This window comes from Narcine bancroftii, chromosome 14 (assembly GCF_036971445.1).
Source record: "Narcine bancroftii isolate sNarBan1 chromosome 14, sNarBan1.hap1, whole genome shotgun sequence".
Lineage (NCBI taxonomy): Eukaryota > Metazoa > Chordata > Chondrichthyes > Torpediniformes > Narcinidae > Narcine > Narcine bancroftii.
In genome coordinates, this window is record NC_091482.1 from 17,227,687 (window position 1) to 17,248,405 (window position 20,719).

At 41.9% G+C, this 20,719-nt stretch overlaps 1 protein-coding gene across 2 annotated transcripts in view; it reads left to right on the top strand.

The window, feature by feature from the left end:
• wscd1a (WSC domain containing 1a) overlaps window positions 1–20,719 on the top strand; it is a 109,645-nt gene that overhangs the window by 17,303 nt on the left and 71,623 nt on the right. Inside the window, exon 2 of one of the 2 annotated variants that reach the window (XM_069912110.1) lies at window positions 4,860–5,001. The exons of the other annotated variant lie outside the window; for it this stretch is intronic. The gene's annotated coding sequence lies outside the window, so the exon portion shown is untranslated. The remainder of the gene's footprint in view (window positions 1–4,859; window positions 5,002–20,719) is intronic. 2 annotated transcript variants of the gene reach the window in all.

Below are 20,719 nucleotides of genomic sequence, written 5' to 3' on the forward strand. Positions count from 1 at the left end.
AAAGAGAAGACTAGTTGGTTAAGGTTTAGACATCTATGTTGACATATTTCAGTATTAGGAGGTGTATATAAGATGCCAAAATTAATTCTGAAAATTAAAATCCAAATTACCAGATTCCCCAAGTGTTTAACATTCTCCTCTTACTGTTGAACCATGTCACACTGCTAGGAATACAGTATTTCAAAACATCTCAATGTGTGAATAGAGTTTCTTAATCTCTATTCTTACACTTTTAAACAAAACATACTGACTGTGGTGCATGCAAATTATTCATTAATGTTCCTTGGAGAAGAAAATTTGCTGCCTCTACCTGATGTGACCTGTGTGTGACTCTGTCCCAAACAAGAATGGTGGTTTTATTTGCCCATTCAAATGTTCAGTTGGAGCATCCAGTGGATGTCAATCCTGCTCGAAAGGATTTTACAAAGCTAGGCAAAGGTACTCGTGTACCTGGAGGTGCTTCTTTTTTTAATGGACTTTGTGGGAAAGGATAAAATTAACCTAATTATTACAAACTCAAATACGAGTTATTAAGGCACCGCTGTGGGCAAATGCTAGAGAAATGTAAAAGTAAATCATTGCAGCAAATTTGAAGTCACCTTAGGAGAAGCCTTTGGCCAATCGTCTTTACTTTCTAAGAGTGAAGTTTTGGCAGAAACCAGCACTTGGAAACAATGGCCGATTGTGTAAAATGCAGCACATCTATGGTTTCATTCACACTGTGAAAATGTGATTTGTAGTCTGTTTAATGACAGAACACTCAAGAATACACTAGGTATTATGTTTATCACTGGTTGTTAATTTTTATTGTAGTTTACAGTTTCAGCTGAACATTGTACATTGGAGAACCATAATCGCAGAACAAAACAATTGATGTGCATGGCCTGTATCTCTTGTGCTGTTTAAGATAGACAACTGGGGATAATATCTGCAGAAAACAATAAGAAAAGGTTGAACAGCAATGCTGCTTGGATGGATGATGATTTCTCTCAATACTCCCAGTATTTGGGGCACAATCTTCCCTCAGAACTCTTGTGTTTGCTGGATTAAACACCGTCTTTGAGAAATGATATGTTGACCCAATGTCCTTTTTTAAAAATCATTTTCAGCGTCTTGGTTTGAAGGTCGATCAGGAAAATTATAATAGTTGATTTGCTATCATGTTGCTAAAATGAAGGAAGAGTTTAGAGGATTAAAGCAACTCTTGCAATGGGCCTGTATGTTTTCAGCAATACCTGATTTAATTCCTGGAACCAAGCAAGTCATGAAGAGATATTTTGTGACTTATAAGCACACAGGGAGAATGTGCAGACCCCCAACAGACAGCACCAGATTCAAACCCAGGACAATGGTGGCATAATAGGGCATATAACCATATAACCACTTACAGCACAGAACAGGCCAGTTCGGCCCTTCTCGTCCATGCCGTAACAAATCCCCACCCTCCTAGTCCCACTGACCAGCACCCGGTCCATACCCCTCCAGTCCTCTCCTCTCCATGTAACTATCCAGTCTTTCCTTAAATGTAACCAATGATCCCGCCTCGACCACGTCTGCCGGAAGCTCATTCCACATCTCCACCACCCTCTGCGTAAAGAAATTTCCCCTCATGTTCCCCTTATAATTTTCCCCCTTCGATCTTAAACCATGCCCTCTAGTTTGAATCTCCCCCACTCTTAATTGAAAATGATCGAGGAAATTAAAATCGTCACTCTGCCACCTTTATGTCAGGTGTTCAGATCAAACACATTTTAACATGTTTGCTTAAAATCCATAATTTTAAACATTCTCAATTGTGGATACAGTAAAGATTTTTTTAACTACAATTAATGGGCAACTTATTGGAATCCTTTGTCCCTCTGATTATCCTAGTTGTCATCTACTAAGGGATGTAATCATCTGTTTGAGTCCCTCTGAGAGTGAATCAGCCATGGGTAGGAGCGACTTGAGAGAGAAATCCTGAGAAATATTTGGTGTCGGCTCCTATTGACCTGATTTGCACCCCTTCATCCCCTTCTCCCTTTAATGCACTGGGGCTGCTCTCTGTTCTGATGCATCTGCTTGCTGGGCTTGTCAAGGTGTGCAGATGAAGATGCCTCCTCTCCAAAATGCCTTGAATGAAGACTTCGACAGCAGCAAAGATCTGCTCCAGGCAATGCCAACAGTCAAGAGTCTTTAGTTTGTCTTTAATGTGAGACACTTCAAAAATTATTTTTTTTTCCCCTATTTTCTAAAACTGAAGAAAATAAGTATAAATTTACCAAAAAAGCACAAAACATCATGAAAAAAAGATTATGCAATTGTAAATTAATTGCAATAAAGTAATGGGCAGTTCCCTTTTCCTGAATATCTGTGGATCTTTGGCTCCAGTGTGTGGTCAAATCAGCTGGAAGATCTAAGACATGATGCTTTCTCTTTTTCCCTCTCAGGGTCATGATGCTAAAGGCTGGGTTTTTTTCTCTCCAGGGCTGGACTTTACAAGAGATTTTACTGGTAAATCAACCTGGTGGGTTCCGAGTGTCACTCCGCCAGATAAACTGGGACCTACATGTTTGGCAGTGTACAAGAGTTTTGTGGGTTGGACTTGTTTGAGAATGGCCGTGTGTCTCAGTTACATAAAGTGAGGCATCAATGCTGCCAAGATCTGTGCCCTTCAGCTCCAAGATGGCCTGGACCAGCAAGGTTAGAGTAAGCGAAAGATATCTTTAAAGGCAAATGAAACATAACAGCCTACGTTGCAAAATCAGGGCTTTTTTATTTCTTGTTAGTAAGTCGAGGCATATATTTTTTCTCCAGGGCATCAAGGGAGCATCCCATCTTTTTCAAACAATAACAAGCAGAACTCAGCACTATTATGCCACCATTGTCCTGGGTTTGAATCTGGTGCTGTCTGTTGGGGGTCTGCACATTCTCCCTGTGTTTACGTGCGTTTCCTCCAGGTGCTCTGGTTTCTTCCCACGTCCCAAAGACATGCAGGGTTAATCGGTCACATGGGTGTACGTAGGCGGTGCGGATTCATGGGCCAGAAGGACTTATTACTGTGCTATATTTCTAACACTAAACAGAGCGGCCCCATCAATGTAGACTTGTTCTTGGAGCATTTGTCAAAAGTAACTGAAATATGGGGCTTGATTTCCTGATTTGGAACAAAGTATACAACAACCAACACTTGGTAAAACACAGAATTCTGTTGGCTCCATGGTTAAGTGAAAAAAACACACAAATGCTGGAGAAACTCAGCAGAGCCTTTATGTAGCAAAGATAAAGATACATCACCAACATTTGGGCTTTACCTTTGCTGTCTCAAGGCACTGTCTAATCTGCTGAGTTTCTCCAGCATTTGTGTGGTTTTTTTTTTCAACAACCAACACTTGATCTTTCCACAAAATGTGCATCGGGTTTGTGGTAGTAATGGGGGATGACCCATTGTTTGAAGTTACGGCTGAAAGCCATTTTGGGATGTTTGCTCGTATTGTGGAATTCCAGAGACAATTGTCCGTCATCCAATATGTTGCTTTATTATAAGGTCCAACCTTACAACTCAGTATTTGCAGCTCTCCCTAACACAATCAACGTGAATTTAGATATTTTAGGAAGCACTCAACTGTAAAATCCCTTGAACATTTTAGTTAGATCTTTACTACAAAATAATAAAAAATATCATGATGACTAGGTGAGATTTTAATAGCATAATAATGCTTGAAAATGAAATTAAAAGCCAACTATAACCTGACCTAAGCAAAGGTGGTCTGAGCCCAACGTGACCTGTTTGAATTTGTAGAATATCTGGGTTTGGGTCAGACTTAACCTCCATAAAAGGCCTGACTGGTTCCTCACCCACCCTACCCCACACACAAAATAATCTGTCGGGCTTGGTTGGCAGAGCTACATTCTGCCCTGAGTACACTGTTAACCCATTAGTAAACCGCATGCCTTCAAAAATCTCAAATTTTATCTCATGTAACTCTTGCATGAATGTTTAATAATAGAAGCATTTAAAAGTATTTTAATCAGCTAATTTAATGTTTAAAGTTCCACTATAATCAAAACCCATATTCCACTGTTAATTCCAAACACTGAGTACCATTTAAAACTCAATGAAAAATAGTTTCCAGTTTGAGTGGCTATTCACTCGGCTTGACTGCAGTTACTGGTCACCAGAGACTCTTGCTGAGCAGATCTAATACAGAGGAAGCCTTTGCAATAGGAAGGGCTGTATCTATGTGATAAACATCTTTATCAATTGATAGAAAGTGTTTTTTTTTTAATATTCTGACAATCAGTGCCACAAATAGAGACGAGGTAGAGATAGTTTGTAAATAAAGCAGAAATGCCTCCTTTATTATGAAAGAAAATGCACGAACAAATAATTTAAAATGTTCATAGATGAGCCATGACCATTAACAAGATTTCTGTATTTTGTCTTGTTATTATTTTCTTTTGAATTTTTTTTTAAAGAATAATGAATGCTGACAGGGAGAGGTCTCTTAGACGATCTTTATGTGAATTTAATGGCTTTTGTTGTGTTCACCATATTTATTTTGAGAACTGTAACATTCTATCTGAAAGTAACTGTGAGCTTAAGTAACTTGTTGCCTGGTCCTAATCTTGATTGGAACAAGAGTGATTTAATTCAAGGTGAGATTGAGATGATGATTCTACATGTAAATGTAGTGGGTTTACAATGAGCTGTTCAATTTCACATGATTTTGAGGCACAAAGTAAGCAGGATGAGAGAGAGTAAATTTACCAAATATGCTTAACAAAGGGTTAATGAATTGGGTAAGAAAATACAGTAGTTGCCTGTAAGATGGTGCGAATATAATTGCCTTCTAAACATGACCTTCTCTGTGCTGTAGTGAGATCGCAACTAACACCACAAGAGGAAGGGCACCCTGACATATCCCAGCCATTTGCAGGCACCACAGGGGAACATGGTATTGAAACTCGTGTGAAATATGTAGGGTCTCATGCGGACCCCTGGCCAAAGGTATTATAAAGGTGAGATGGGTGCTTTGTTTGCTTTTGGGTGGGGTTCAGTGTAGAGAACGAGTTATTAAACTCTTTTATCACTCCCTCGAGCATAATCAAGGCTAAATATAGAAACTGTTATATGCTTAAATGGTTCTGCAGTTTGTTTTATTACAGCATGGGCTGACTTTAACAAGGATTATTTCAGGTTCTGTGGTAAAAGAGAATGGGGTGACAGATTCTAAGTGGGGTGATCAGTCCCAATGGGCTAACTCATTCAGGAGGGGAAAGGCCATAATGAAATGGAGCAGAAGAGCACTGAGAAGGTGAAGGGAGAAATTGAGGAAGAGTGCATCTGTATTTTCAGATCCCTCTGTTCTACTGCACTCCTGAGTGTCCTCCTGTGTATATCCTACCTTGGTTAGTCCTTTCAAAGTGTAAAACCTCACATCTTTCTGCATTATCCTGGTGGGAGTGTACGATAACCACACTGAGAAAAGGAACAAATGCCATCAGTCACATTTTACACCCCCCCTCCCCCAATTCCCCTGTACTTTGTTCCTTGTTCAAACGTCTAGCTTTTTGATTATTTTTATCTGTACAAAGTACAGGTTGCAACCTCTTTAATCCAGCGATGTTGGGACCTGGACATTGCCGCAAAACAGAAATTGACCCCTAAGGGACCCCCCCCCCCCCAAATAAATATATCAAAGTTAGAACAAAGCTCAAAACAGGAAATAATGCTGTGGGAAGGCACAGTTGGCGTAGCGGTTAGCGCAATGCCATTACGGCGCCAGCGATCGGAACCAGGGTTCGAGTCCCGTACCATCTGTAAAGAGTTTGTACTAATGGCAGCAGATCCAAACATGCCAGATCTTGGTAGATACCGCACCACAGAGCACTGTATAAGAGAGCTACAACCTGTTGTAGGTTAACTACTGAAAATGACCATCTCATCTTACAACATTGTCACCTAGGGCAAGAATTGATAAATTGGAAGAGCTAATTTGCCACTTTGAAGTTTGGTTCATTTGCTCATAATCAATTAGAATGAGAGAGCACTACAGCAGCCATTCTCAACGGAGGTCCTGTAGTCTGTCTGTTCCACCCCCACCCCACCTCCCTCCCCACTGCCCCATAGAGGACCCAGCACATTTAAGTAAAAATTGTTTTCTTTGCACCTCAAGTAAGACTAGAATATTACAGCACAAAATTAGGCCACTTCGGCCCTTCTAGTCTGTGCTGAATCATTTTTCTGCCTAGTCCCACTGACCCGCACCCAGTCCATAGCCCTACTTCTCTCATCCATGTACCTGTCAAAATTCTTCTTGAATGTTAAAATTAAGTCTGCATTCTCCACTTAGGCTGTTGGCTCATTCCACACTCTCACTACTCTTTGTGTGAAGAAGATCTCCCTCATGTTCCCCATAAACATTTCCCCTTTCACCCTTAACCCATGCCCTCTGGTTTGTATCTCACCTACTCTCAGTGGAAGAAGCCTATCAACATTTACTCTGTCTATCTTCCATACCCTCTCCCCCCCCCCCCCCCCCCCCCCACCCACCCTGGCCTCCAATAGTTTTAAATACCTCTATGAAATCTCCTCTCATTTTTCTATGCTCCAGGGAATAAAGGCCTAACCTTTCACTGTAACTCAGTTCCTGAAGTCCAGGCCACATCCTGGTAAATCTCTGCTTTCTTTCAATCTTTTTGATATACTTCCTGTAGTTAGGTGACCAAAACTTCATACAATACTCCAAATTTGGCTTCACCAATGTCATGTACAACTTTTCTATCGTAGCATTCCAATTCCTACACTTCATAAATACTTTGATTTATGAAGGCCAGTGTGTCCAAAACTCTACAATCCTATATCTACCTGTGGTGCCACTTTCAGGGAATTGTGTTTCTGTATTTCCAGATCCCTCTGTGTTATCCCGCTCTTCCGTGCCCTTCCATTTACTGTGTATGTTCTTTCTTGGTTTGTTCTTCCAAAATGCAACACCTCATGCTTATCTGCATTAAATTCTATCTGCTATTTTTAAGCTAATTTTTCTAGTTGGTCCACATCCCTCTGCAAAGGGCCTGTTACTGTGCTGTATGCCTAAATTTTAAATTTAAATTTAATGAAGGGCTAATGAAGAGTATTGCTCACAGAGTAAACAAGGAACCAAAAGTTTTTATGGGGGGGGAGGGGGGGAAGAGTGAATTCCCTAACATAGAATGGCAGTACTTTCCCAATATCTGGAAAAAAGTCAATGGGACAAACATTGCATCCAAAAAAGGACTCCACTGGAGTCGAGGAAATGAAGCATTACATAAAGGAACTGGTGCCAAAGCTGATGTTGTCCATGGTTTGAATTAATTTGTAGATTTTCCTCTTACATTTGACCTCTGAAATTAAGTAAATAATAATGCACAAAATAAAATGTAAGTTTCTGAAAGACCAGAACTGTACACAGAAAATATATTCTGTTGAAGTTCCAGATTTTATTCCATAAAAGCATTTGCACAGAGAAAGCATGAAGAAATAATATGCACTTAAATTAATTCTGTCCCTCTCACCTCCCAAATATACTGGCTTCCCTTCTTCTTCCTGCTCATAGCCAGTGAGCTGTTCTTTCCTCATGAGAGGCTCATTGGTGAAAGGAGGCTTGCTTTGATGTAGAACCTCCCACGACCCTTTCACAGGCCCCAAAGGACTTTACAGTCATGTGTGAAACACCAAAGTCTGTGGACACTATGATTGCAGTAAAAACACAAGTATGCTGGAGGAACTCAGCAGGCCTCGCCATGTCCATATGAGAACAGATGTATAACCAATGTTTTGAGCCTGTGCCCCTTGTCAAGCCATGAGCAAAAAGCAGGCAGGTGTTTGAATAAAAAGATCTCCTTTTTCTCCAGCTCTGCATTCACAGAACCAATTCTCACCTTTCCTTTCCTGTTCTCCCATCCATGTCTAATATTGACCTTTTGCCTGATGGCCTGTGTTCATCCTCTGCTCTACCCTCCTTGCCCAGCCTTTTTATTTCAGGTGCCTCCCTGATTCTTTTTCTCTTGTGCCTTGATGAGGGGCTCAGGCCCATATGTTGGTTATATATCTTACCTCCAATGTTCCTTCAGAACTTTTGGGCTTTTATTGCAGTCAGATGAGTATTTTCAAAGTGTAGTCACTTGACATGGTAGGGATTGTGACAGCGAATTGTATATAGCAAGTTCCCACAAACTCCAACTACCAAATATTAGCCGCGTCATCAGGGATATTCAGAGTGCACTTCAAAAATAATGCTGGTGGTTATTGCCTTGTGAAGCAACTAGTTGAAATATCAAGTTCTGAAAAAATGTTGGAAAGGTTGCACTCTGCTTTTGTTAGACAGTGGTACTATAACTAGAAGTGCTTCATCCATTTGGGAATGAACTGAATTATCCACATCTTTGGAGGAGAACATATGTTTGGGGATATGGCAAATTGAAATTAGCCATTCATTCTGGACTGTCGTCACCAGCTTCTGTCACTTTGAAACTATTCACTTTGAAACTATTCTGTCACTTTGAAACTATTTATATCTGAACCTCTGCTCAAAGGTAATATTGTGAAATTTCCAAATGACCAAATGTAGGAACAGAATTAGGCCATTTGGCCCATCAAGTTTCTCCACCATTCGAATCTGAGCTGATTTCCCCCCACCCCCCACTTTCAACCTCTTTTTCCTGCCTTCTCCCATATAAACTTGGCACCCTTAATTAACAAGAGCATATCAACTTCTGCTTTATACCCAATGATGGCTGCCACGTCTGTGGCAAAACATTCCACAGATTTACCACCTTCTCGCTGAAGAAATTTCTCCTCATCTCTGTTCTGAAGGCTGTGCCCTCTGGTCCTCCCTGGAAACCTTTTCTCCATGACCATTCTATCCAGGCTGATCAGTATTCAGTATATGTCAAAGAGATTTCTCCTTCATCCTTTGAAACTCCAGCCTGAGCCACTCCTCATCTGTTAATCCACTCATTGCTGGGAACATTCCTTCTTTGGGCGCACTCTAATGCCAGCACATCCCTTCTTGGATAGGGGACTCAAAATTGCTACAATACTCCAAATATTGTTTGACCCACTCCCAATAAAATATTGCATCTTTGCTTTTATATTTTAGTCCTCTCAAAATGAAAGACATTGTTTTGTCTTCCTCAGTACTAACACAACCTGCACATTAACCTCTGGGGAATGCTTCAGTCCGTTTGGGTCTCCCAGCCTATCCAAGTCCCTCCGCAGCCCTCCTGCTTCCTCAACATTAGCTGCCCCTCCACCTATCTTTGTATCATCCACAAACCTGGCCACAACGCTACCAGTTCTGGCATCCAAGTCGTCGACGCATAATGTGAAATGTAGTGGAACCAACATCAGCCCATGTGGGGCTGCACCCGCAACCAACTTGAAAAGGCCCTCCTCATTCCCGTTCTTTAGCTTATTGTCAGCAAGCCAATCTTCTGCCCATGCTAGTACCTTTCCTGTAATATTGTGGGCTCTTTATTTAGCAGCCTTGGGTGCAGAATCTTGTCAAAAATCTTCTGAAAATAGGTAAACCACACTATCTCCTTTATCTATCCTTTACATCCTCAAATAATTCTAACAATTCTTTTCATGCAAGATCTCCTTTGAAGGAAACCATGTAGATTTTGGTCTATTTTATTAAATGCTATCAAGTGACCTGAAACATGCAAGTTTAAGGAATCCTGCATTAGGATTTCCAAGTCCCATTGAACCTTTGTTTTCTGACTATGGAAATCTGGTCTATAATTTAGAGTGGAGTGATATTTGTGATTATTTTTTTTTTTTTCAATCCTCTAGAACTATTCCTAATTCTGGTGATACTTGAAAAATCACTGCTAATGCTCCACAATTTCTTTCGCTCCCCTTTAAGAACCTGGGGGGTAGTCCATTTGGTCTGGGTGTGTTGTATTAGGTTTGATGTGTTCACAGAGAGGCAAGTCTGGACACAAGTATTACAATGAAAGGTAACTTTATTGAACACATGGGAGACAAACAATTATATAGACATTCGCATTATATAGATTATATAGACATTATATAGACATTATATAGACATTCCTGATTCTCTGTACCGAAAGGGGTGCAGCTGTCTGCAAGCACTGATCTATCACAGAGCTGCAGCTCAACTTAAGTGCAATGCACTCCTTACCCACAACTCCTCCAGTGATGTCCACAGTAGTGATCTGGCATGGAGCAATGGCCAGATCTTGGACCAAGAGGCAGATAGAGTTGGACCAAGAGGCAGATAGAGAGAAATGTGGTGTGCATCAATGTTTTATACCAGGGATTTTCAAACTGCCCCCTGTAAACTCATATACCACCTTGAGCAATCACAAGTGATTGGCAAGGGATTGCAGAGGAACACCTTGCTTAACACCACTCACCTTGTGAGTGGGAAAAGAAGGTTGAGAACCACTGCTCTAGGCCCAATTGTTAGTAATATTTTTGCTTGAGAAAAATTGTCGTTGGCCCATTTTCTTTCGAGTTATTAAATCGTGTGCATCACGAGTCAATTGGGTATGATTAAAACAGTGGTTTTCAAACCTTTTTCTTTCCACTCACAACCACCTTAAGCAATCCCTTACTAATCACAGATCATTTAAGGCATTGTGATTGCTTAAGGTGGAATGTGAGTTTTGGGGGCAGTTTGAAAACCACTGTTTTAGGCTGTTCTGAGCTAGGCATCTGACTCCGAGATATTTAAATGAGCCAGTGGTAAGGGGTGCACTAATGGGTGGCTGGAGTCCGACCTTGATTGGCAGGTGATGTGACTTCCAAATAAGTTTCAGACAGGGAGATGACATGACCCTCCACTGTGTGTGTGTGTGCGTGTGCGTGTGCGTGTGTGTGTGTGTGTGTGTGTGAGAGAGAGAGTGAGCACGCACACAAAAAAAAATTTAAAAGGGAGACAAGAATGGACCTCAGAACACTGGAAAATGATCCTGGAGAAGGGCTAATGAGGAACAAAGAAATCGTGGATGAACTAAATAGGTATTTTGCAACAATCTTCACTGTGGAAGACACCAGCAACATACCAGAAATTTGAGAGTTAAAAGGCAGAAGGGAGTCTAGTTACAATGACTTAGAAGAAGGTGCTTGAAGGTGGATGTCACCCTATTTATGTGTGGATTGCGGAGGAACACATGGCCTCTCTATCTGGGACATTATGGAGGGTCATGTCACCTCCCTGTCTGAAACTTATTCGGAAGTCACATCACCTAGTACACGCTCTGTTTTCGCTGCTTCCAACAGGAAAGAGGTAGAGGTGCCCCAAGACTCACACCATCAAGTTCAGGAACAGCTGCTACCCCTCCACCATCAGACTTCTCAACCACAAACTCAATCAGAGACTCATTTAAGGACTCTTGCCTGGGCACTTCTTTGATTTTCTTTTTGTTCTCTCTGTATGGCACAGTCAGTTTGTTTACATTTGTTATTGGTTTACAGTTCTTTGTACACAGCGTAAACAGGTAAACTTTGTTTTGCACTACCAATTCGTGGTGATTCTGACACGCTCACAGGGATAAAAGAGAATCTCAGGATTGTATGTGACATCATATATGTACTCTGACAATAAATCCAAATCCATGACCAACACAACATTGCCTTTCTGGCATGCCTTCTCTAACTCCTGTTGTAATTTGTACCCCCACATCCTGGCTGCTATTTGCAGGCCTGTGTATAATGCCCATCAGGGTCTTTATCCTTGCAGTTTTGCAACTCTAGCTCAAGGATTCTACATTTCTTCTCGCTAAGAATTTGATTTCATTTATTACCAACAGACCCACCCGTCCCCCTTTGCCCATCTGCCTGTCTTTTTGATGGGACATGTTGAGACGTGCTGTGGTAGCAGCAAGCAGACACAAAACTCAAAAGACTGTACTACAGGCTGTATTCTGCTAAAAGTCTGTACACACCAGTTTCAGCTGTGGTGGTTCCCGAGTGACTGGCTCGGGAGGGGCCGGCTCAGGCCTATATTCGGGTCGGCTGATTGACAGCCGGCCTGGTGGAGTCAGTCCTTAGGTGGTTTTCCTGCAGGTACAGAGATCGTCCCCTGCATTAGGCTTGTGGTCGTATCACCATACGTGTATTCTTGGATGTTTGGCTTCCAGCTGTGATTTTTTTTCTCTCTGTTTAACTACAGCGTCACACCTGCCAAGTGCTGACCTTGAATGCAACATCTTCAGTCCTTCCCACATTTGTCTCCATGTTGCCAGAGGTTAAATTCTTATCTCTTTTTAAAATTTCTGTCCTATTTTGTTTATTCTGGAGAATTCACCAGCCTCTCCTTGGTTTTTGCTTTATCCGTACTTTTCTGGTCTTGAATCCAATCCAATTGGTTAGAAGTGCTACCCACAGCCCTAGTTCTGTGATTCTGGTCCCAGCATAGTTCAAATGGAGCCCGCCCCCATTGGAACAGCCTCCTTCCCCAATACTGGTGTCAGAATTCCATGAATTCAAACCCACTGCACCCACACCAATCTTTAAGCCACACCCTAATCTTATTGAACCTGTGGCAATTTGCACGTGTCTCAGCAATCTAGGTACTATTATCTTTTTGCTGTTGCTTTAAATTTAGTCCCCAGCTGCTACAATTTTCTCACATTTTAAAGTTTCAATGAAGTCCAGAGCTAAAAGTTAGCCAGGGTATATCGAGCTTTAACAAACTCCTCGTTTGTTTTCCTTTCCACAAACAAAATTCCAGAGTGCTTGAGTGAAATTTTACTGATTTATGTGACTCTTGACTTGGATTTGGACAAAGTGGGTGAGCATCTCTGCTTCACACTGCTTGGGCTTTTAGACAAACCCACTGACCTGGCTTCCTGTTTGTTTAAAAATTGCTGACAGCCAGCTTGGAGTGGGTATGAAGTTGATCTGTTTACTGTCTCTACAGCTTCTCTACCACCAATCTAATCTCCATTAGGGTCGTGTTGCCACAGGCAGCCGTGGAAGTTGAGTGTATTTAAGGCAGGGATTGACAGATATTTGATTAGTCAGGGCATCAAGGGTTACAAGGAGAATGCCGAGGAGTAGGGCAGAGTGAGTGGATGGATCAGCTCATGATTAGAATGACGGGGCAGACTGAAGGGCCAATGGGCTTACTTCTGCTCCTTTATCTTGTGAGTTTAAGCATCTAGAGTATAGGGAGAGATTGGACAGATTAGGTCTTTATTCTTTGGAGCGTAGAAGGTTGAGAGGGGATTTGATAGAAGTATTTAAGATTATGAAAGGGATAGACAGAGTGGATGTGGATAGACTATTTCCGTTAAGAGGAGGAAAGATTAAAACAAGAGGACATGAGTTAAGAATTAAGGGGCAGAGGTTTAGAGGTAACATGAGGGGGAACTTCTTTATTCAGAGAGTGGTAGCCGTGTGGAATGATCTTCCGGGAGAAATAGTGGCGGCGGAGTCAATTGTATTATTTAAGAAAAGGTTGGACAGGTATATGGATGAGAAGAAGATGGAGGGTTATGGGCATTGTGCAGGGAGGTGAGACGAGAAAGGGGTGTTTGGTTCGGTGCGGACTAGAAGGGCCTAATGGCCTGTTTCCGTGCTGTAATTGTTATGAAGTAAAGATAAAACAGAATTGATACAACAGTGGGATAAATGTGGCAAAATTAAATAAAATCTTCTGTGACAGGAAGGTATTACACCATTCATATGACCTTTTCTATGGGCAGAATCCTATTTATAATATTCAGCAAAATCCCTTGGGGATGATTGAAACATTTGGACAGATAGCTTTATTTTGGTATAATTATGAAATGTTGACATTTATTTTTGATTAAACAAGTGGAGTTCAGTGACAATTTTCCTTAAAGGAAGAAGAGTTTGCCCCTTATGATGTATGTAATTAATTATCTGTAAAGTATCCTACCAAAAAAATAGAAAATATGGTAATATTGCTGGTGAAGTTAGCTTGGCAACAAGCATGAAGTTTTGCTGACCCTGTTTACATGTTTTTAAGTCTTGCTTTAAGGACAGGTTTCTTAATTATGTAAATAAGGAAGACTAATTTAGCTACGAATATGAGGTAGAGAGGCAAGTAGGCAAAATTGCTTGGGTCAGGAGAGATAAAATTGTGACACATTTGGAGATTGGACAGAAATGCACCCCAGCATAAGGTCAGTGTTCTGATGAAAACAGCATTGGTCTAGAATAGGGGGCAGCGGGTAATGAAGAGTTGTTTTCATGACTGGAAACTGTGACCAGTGGTATACCATCGGGATCAATGATGAAACCTTTGCTGCTGTTATCTACATGAACAATTTGGATATGAATGGTAAGTTTGAAGACAATTTGATCTCCAGGGTTGTTGAGAATGAGGCCATGGAAAGATATTGATCCATTGGTAAAATGGGTAGAGCAACAGCAAATGGAATTTAATCTTGATGAGTGTGAGGTGATTCACTCTGGGAGGATTATTAAGGGGAAGAAATACACAGTGAATTGTAGGACCTTAGAAGGTATTGAGGAACTCAGAGGTATCTTGGTGTACAAGTCCAAGCATCCCTGAAGGTAGCAACATGCTACCTAGATAAGGTGGTGAAGAAGATGCATGTTTGGTGAGTCAGGGCATAGAGTATAACACCAGGGAGGTTGTGGTACAATTTTGGTTATTCCACAGTTGGAGTAATGTGTACAGGTGCCACGCTATAGGAAAGCTGGAGAGGGTGCAGAGGAGGTTTGCCAGGATATTGCTTAGGATGGTATGTTTTAGCTGGACAGGCCTGAATGTCTTTCTTTGAGCAGAGGAGGTGTGGGAAGACCTGATAAAGGTGGGAAATAAAAGTTATGGTGTTGGGCTTGGAGTAAATGGTAGAAAATATTTTCTTTGTTGCAGAAGTGACAGAACCCCAAAGACCAGTTTTAAGATGAGGGGGGGAAGAGGTTTAGAGCAAAAATGGAGAAAGAATGTCCTCATTCAGAGAGAGGGTGGAATCTGGAACAACTGCATTGGGGAGTTATAGAGGCAGGTAATCTCTGGACACTTAAGTATCTAGCTGGGTACTTGAAATGCTAATGCATGGAAGACTATGAACTGAATGCTGGTAAATTAGTACAGATGGCTCCTTGATGGATGTGGCGTGCTGTTTGTGGTGTGTAACTCTGTGACAATTGAGACTATGGAAAGCAGATGGTAAGGGATGGGGGGGGGAAAGAATAATGGGCAAAGGGAAAAATTATTTGTAGAGGAGCTGCCAGCAATACTCACGCATCATTTTAATTATAAATAAATCGCTCTCCCACTCACCAGCAGTTTCTAGCTTGAATGCATATCGTGACTTACAAAATATGCAATCTCTGGAAAGCTTCGTTTGAAAACAAATGGCAGAAAATCTTTAAGCCAATTAAGTGTAATTTCTGTCAAACTAATTTACTTTTTGTGCAACAATTATACAGCTTATGCTAAGCATCAGCTGCAAAATATCCATGGACTGTGAAACTGATGGAAAAATACCTTTGGCTTCCCCTGAGGAAAAGGATCTGCATAAATTAGCAGGATGGATAGTCGGTACCAGTGCAAAGTAGGGACACTATTCCTTAATCCACCTCCCTCTACTCAATCCACACCTATGACTAGGCCCAATTCAGATGCTGTCTACAAATTTACCAAAGGTTGTCAGCAGAATCACAGATGGCAATGAGGAAGCAAGCAGGAGGGAGATTGATCAGCTCGTTGAGAGGTGTTGCAACAACAGCCTTGCACTCAACAACGGCAAAACTAAGGAACTGATTGTGGACAGAAGGATATCAGGAGTACATGAATCAGTCCTCATCGAGGGTCAACAGCGGAGAAGGTCAAGAACTTCAAATTCCTGGGTGTCAACATCTCCGAGGATTTGTCCTGGGGCCTCCATGTGAATGCAATCATGGCTCGTCAGTGGCTATACTTCAGGAACCTGAAGTATAATGGGACCTGGAATGGGACATCCTCGTCAATGGACGAGAGTGCAGCTTTTGCAATATCAGCTTTAATTCTCTCGAAAGCCTTCAAGGCCACTGGAGAGAGAAGAAAAGTTCAGTGTCAAACAGGGGGTGTGCCTTCGTGGCATAGTCCCGAACCCATTTGCAGTAGTAGGAAAAGAATCCCATACACCTTTTAAGGGCTTTTGCTGAGTTTGTGGGTGGTAGCTTCTTAAGGGGAGCCATTCTTTACGAGTCAGGGCAGATTTCACCCTTGCGGACAATGTAGCCCAGAATGGGTAGCTCTGTCGCACTGAACACACATTTGCCTTATTAAATGTAAGGTTGAGTTTTTTTTCCCCACAGATAGTGACATTATCCAGATAGGGAAATGTACCCTGTAACTATACGTCCTAACAATCTTAGCCATTTCCCTCTGAAACACAGACACACCATTAGTGACCCCATAAGGTACCCTTTTAAACTGGTATAACCCCCCATCAGCCTCAAAAGCCGTATAGGGGCATTCCCTTTTCTTAATGGGGATTTGGTGATAAGCTGCTTTGAGGTCGATAGTGGAGTACACTTTGTATTGCGCTATCTGATTAATAATTTCATTGATGCGTGGCAGGGGGTATACATCCAGGTTCGTGTAATGGTTGATTGTCTGGCTGTAGTCAATAGCCAGTCATGTCTTAGTGTGATTTTTTCCGACTACCACTTGGGCTTGCCTTGGACTCTTACTAGGTTCAATTACTCCCTCTTTATGCAGTCTCTGGTCTCCGCTTTGATAAACTCACGATCCTCTTTGCTGTAAGAACGGCTCTTAGTGGCAATCAGCTGACACTCACGGGATAAATCACTGAAAAGAGAAGGAACTTTGATCTTTAATGCAGATAGACCGGAGTAACTAGCGCAGGGAATGGTAAGTGTGGGTAGTGGCCCACCGAAATTTAACACTACATTGTTCATCTGAGATTGAATATTTAACCCAAGTAACACGGGCGCAGAGCTCTGGCATAATAAAGAGCCACACATCAGCAAGGCAATGTCACTGCAAATTTAAAGTAACTCTACACTTGTCCCATACGGTTTTTGTAAGATCACTACAAGCCATCGATATCTTTCGGTTCGCTGGATATCTCCGCAAATTTAAGGCTCTGGCAACTCTCTCATGGATATAGCTGTCAGTACTCCCCGAGTCTATTAGACAATCAAGAGTCTCACCATTCACCTCCCCTTTCATAGTCGACCGTTCCAGTCCGTAACATTCCCGAAGCTTTACAGTCAATTGAGCTATTACAAGGGATCTCACCTCGCCATCACTTGAAGTCGATTCAGCCTGCCCGTCTGAAGATTCCCCCTTTTCACAGTTGTCTTCCATTCCTGCAGCTCCAAGACACATTTTCTTGGTGCTTCTCTTCTTCTTCTTATCAGTGGGAGTACTTTTTGCCTTACACACTTTAGTGAAGTGGCCGAGTTTCCCACAATAGCTGCAGGTAACAAATCGAGCCGGGCACTTCTGTCTGGGGTGCCAGCTCTTATCACAAAAGTAGCATTTTTCAGGAGTTCGCCTTTTTCTTTCCTTCGGGGTTCCAGCACTTCTAGATGTTTCCTTTTCAGTTTCTAGCATTTCACTGGACCGCATGGCACTTCTCTGTTTTGGCTAGAGTGACTGTCTGGTCATAGGTTAAAGGCTGTGTCTCCAGCAGCCTCTGTCGGATGTAACTGGAGTCAATCTCATTGACAAAAGCAGCCAGCTTCAAGGCATTGCGGTGTTGTTGCACATCGACTGCCCTGACATCACATTCGTTTGCCAGTGAGTCGAGGGCCAGTGCATAGACAGCATCACTTTCCCCGGGTTTCTGGTGTCTAGTCAGCAACTGGTGTCGAGCAAACACCACGTTCCGTGGCACTGCATAGTAAGCAGACAGACGTTCCTGGGTTAGAGCCAGAGTGGTAGCTCCTTGCGTTACGGTGAAAGGGACCTCACCCAGCAGAGAGTTCAGGTGGCCCCACTGTATCGCCTCGTCGACCACGTTGTTTCGAACCATGTAGTAATTGAAACAAGCAATCCAGTGGTTGAAAATTTCTCTGGCCCTCGGGGCAGACTGGTCAATTATTAGCTGCTCTGGCTTGAGGGCTGCATCAATTTCTGCTAATAAAATTGAAGTGCCAGTTGATGAAGTAGACAAAGACGAGGTGATCAAACAATAATCATGGCTTTTATTAGCAGAAACTCGGTACAATAATGAAAGACAGTAGGTGCATACACAGTTATACCCAAGGGGAGTATCCTTAACAGTAGAGATAATGCACAACCAATGTTAGTACAGCAAGGCTCGCCAGAGGGGAGTCAGGCAGCTTGGCAGACATTCACCACAGGGTGTTAACCAAATCATCACAGCTTAGGCACAATTCTGGAAAGTCAATTCAAAGTTCAATCTTAGAAACCCTGTATTGAAACTCAAACTTTTAAACTGTGGTACAGAAGTAATAACGAAAGAGGCAAGAGAGAGATTGTGTGATCAAGATGGCCAAAAACTCACAAATCCTTGTTGAGTTGCTTCCAGAGAAATGTCCTTTCATTTGAATGATAGTCACAACTCCTCTCTTCCTTGCGTAGGGGAAACAAAATGTGTGACTTCCACAATGCTTCCAAAGCTCAGGCACGGGTCAGATGAAATGACGGTCGGAATAGTCACGTCCAAATGCAGGAATCCTCCTGCTTCCTTTACCCAAATATGAGTTCATCAAAATGACCATTACAGTGGTCCAGGTGATACAATAATTCCCTGAAAAGGAGAATCATCATTATTTTCCTTCCACAGAGCCATTCCACTTTTGTATTTGATCAGATGACTGGCTGATCAATAATAAAATCTGTGTCCCAGTACATGATCATAATCATGTAACTCTTTGGAAGAGTCCCATCTATTTTCCTTGTATAAACAGCCATTGTCCTCTTCCAAAGCATTAATTTTGTTTATGGGTTGTAGTTAACAGTGCACCCTGTCTGTGAATGTTTTACAGCCTGTTTTAACCCATAAAATAAATCCACTAAACAAAACCGCAGCTTGTAATACATTAGATTTCTGAATGGCCACAGATGTTACCTCATTTTCTCCTATTCTTTGCACTATTTAATTTTGGAATGTCATTTATAAAAAAAGATATTTGCACCGTGGTGCCTGCTGCAAAACAAATGTTGTGACATGTTCATGATATTAAATTCTGATTCATCAGGGTGTGTGAGTAGTCGGTGGCTGAGCACAAATACTCCTCTGAAAGCATCCAAGCCAAAGCCTCCACACTGAGTCATGGTCTGGAACTCCAGACCTGGTCTCTCCACCGGCATTCTGACCACTGAAATCACTTGCTGATGCAATGTCCATTTATAGTAAGGTATGACACATGGAAAGTCAATTATTTTGCTTATATTGATTGTGCAGGTGTCAGCTTCATGGAAATGATTCTGCTTCTCCAACAGTGATGCAAAGCTTGCAGCTGGATCAGCGCAGCCCTGGACCTCACAATGTGCAACAAAACCAGAGTATGATGCAAACACTCTGCAGGTCAGGCAGCATCTGTGGAAAGTAAAAATCGATTTAATAGTTCAGGTCATTTGAGTTTTCTTTTGTCTCGACTCAAGAAAGAGTTTTGAAAAGCTTTTTCATTCCATGACAGTAAAACTCCCAATATCCGGCACCTATGGGGATTGGTAGATGCTGGAGAAGCGATTTTGCCGCTTGAGGGGCTCCCAATTTTAAACTTTCATTTTTTTTTTAACCTATTTTCCGCAATTTTTTAAATTTTTTGCTGGTTGCTTGAGGCTTGAATTCCAGATAACTGGAAATTTACTGTAGTATGTGTTGGGCTCACCTAAATCCCATCCTTTGATGCCGTAGTCCTCAACGGTGGGGCATACAAAGAAAATATTTTAAATTTAGACATACAGCATGGTAACAGGCCCTTTTGGCCCATAAGCCCATTGCCACCCAATTGACCTACAATGCCCAGTACCTTTAGAGCGGTGGGAAGAAACTGGAGTACCCAGAGGAAACCCACGCAGACACAGGGAGAACATAGAAACTCCTTACAGATAGTGCAGGATTCGAACCCCATTCCCGATGACTGGCTGTTTATCAGAGTTACACTAACCATGCCGCCCTTTCATTTGATTTTCAATTAAAACCAATGAAAATCCTATAACAATATTGTCACCTTCAAATTATTTTAGGTGGGGCAAATGCACTTTAATATGGATATGCAAGTGATTCATTCTGTTTGGTTTGCTGATCTCGGAGGAGATATTCACACTGTAGTTGGTCTCTAACGACGTTGAATGGCCAATGTTAGTCAGTGGTGAGTGAAAAAGAAGGCAAAGCTTAGGATGTCCACAAATATGCCACAGAAATAGTTGCATTGTCAGTCACTGGCTGCATTGAAAGAAAATGCAGCAACTGAATTGTGTGCTGCAAGCTCCCATCGGACAACTGCTCTTACTTAAAGTAGTGCCGTTGAAATTTTTTTCCACCGTTCACCCAAAAGAAGACGTTACACCGCCCCCCCACCCCCACCATTTACCACATTGGACTATCATCTTAGATTTTGTGCTCTGGAGTAAAATATGATCCTGCAGCCTTTAGACTCAAAAGCAAAACGATCACCTGCTGCAGCTGAAGCTTCACTGATGTTATGAACACATGAGAAAGAATTATTAATAAGTTCTCTGTAGTTGCAGCTGGATAAGCTGCTCTTGTCTGTGGGGGGAAAAACATTTTCAGAATC